Below are 1701 nucleotides of genomic sequence, written 5' to 3' on the forward strand. Positions count from 1 at the left end.
GCCCCCACCAGTGGGCGAGTGGTCTCCGTAGCCGCTCATAGCGGTGACCAGACCCTAAACACTGGGAAGTTCGGTCGTGGGTTCGCGTCGCGATCGGACAGGCTGGCTGCAAGGAGTTTTCCGGGTTTTCTCCTTGCCAATAACGACTGAATAGGAGGCCAGTTCCCCTTAAAAAGTCCTCCCGGAAGGCATTATTTCCCGCGCGTGCGTATAAGCCGTTAGATACGGCCGGCTCTTCGGTCGCATAGCGATCAATAACTCGTCTCTCGGAGAAAAAGCGTATCAGGCTATAGTCTCCATATGAACCAAGGGAGTAGAATAAGAATAAGAACTGGAAAGGATGCAAGTTCAAGACGTCTGTGAGGCCGCCAGTTCCAATTTTTCACTTTTAATGTTTTAATTGGATATTTTTGTGTGTTTTTTTAAAAGAATGTTTTAGCCTGACGACCTAGTAGCCTACAAAGAAAGGTCGGGTTGTCGAAGGTGTTCTGGAACACATGATCAGAATAAATGGTGGTTTCAAAAAATAATTTTTGGACAGACTGTGTCTTTTGTGATTAAAAAAAAAAACTTCCTTGTCAAATAGGGAGAGGTTCAGGAGTTTACCAACACTCATTATCCAAAAACAGTTGAGGCCAACAGGATCAATGATTTCTACAATGACACCTTTTCCCGTCATTTCCGACAGGTGTTGAAGAAGAGAGAGAAATAGATCACCTTGGACATGTTTTTCAAGAAGCCAGCAGGCAAAAAACAAACGATGGAACAAGAGGAGTTGACCCTGCAAGTCCCAGTAGCCTCTCTGGGATCTGACTCCGATTAAAAAACAATAAAAAGAGACCTGCTGCAATGTGTAAAAAGTCTGTATCTACCTTGTATATGAATGTGTGAAGAAAGTGTTCTTCCACCTCCTCCTCACAACATCTGACTACTGGGCATAATTGATGACTGCTCCATTTTCATTTTTTTTATGATACAGTACGGTTATTTTATTCTGCGGAACGGATTATATGTTTTAACATGTATTTCTATGGGAAAATGCGTTTCGTATAACGGACGTGCACCTGGAACGGATTAAGTACGTTATACGAGGCACCACTGTACTTCTTTTCTTGGTCTTTCATTAAAATTGAATTTCAGCAAACGAAAGACAAAATGAAAAATCAACAGTCATTGGGCGAATTGGAAGCAATAATCGATTAAGCGATTAATTTTAGAATTTTTTCTTGCAAAATGTATTAGCAGACGTGGATTTAAATCGAAAATCGGAACGTTGGAGGATTCAAAATGAATTTAGGTATGTGATTAATCTATTTACAATATTCCTTTTCGTACCCACGCTCGAGTCTGCCTCGAGCAGGGTCCATAGCGTTACAAAAAACCGGTCCTTAAGCCAGTTTTGCAAAAAAAAATTTTCTTGGTGTTTTTTCATGGATAGATCATGGAGAATAGACAGTGTAATGTTACATGTTAAAAACTGATCTTTGGAAGCGAATATCTCGCGAAGGGTCACACGTAGATGTCTGGTTCCTTTGACTTTTCTGCTCGCACAAGGGGGTCCACAGTTCGGAGAATCGAAAAACCATTATTCATTCGTTGAATCTTATCGAAAAACTGACATTTGGAGTGCCTTCGGTCCCGAAAATTATTCGCAAGAAGTCTGAACATTGTAAGATGAAGCTTGTCGACGAGAGTGTTACA

Source organism: Centruroides sculpturatus, unplaced genomic scaffold (genome assembly GCF_000671375.1).
Source record: "Centruroides sculpturatus isolate CEXI.00-Female unplaced genomic scaffold, Cexi_2.0 scaffold1050, whole genome shotgun sequence".
Classification (NCBI taxonomy): Eukaryota; Metazoa; Arthropoda; class Arachnida; order Scorpiones; family Buthidae; genus Centruroides; species Centruroides sculpturatus.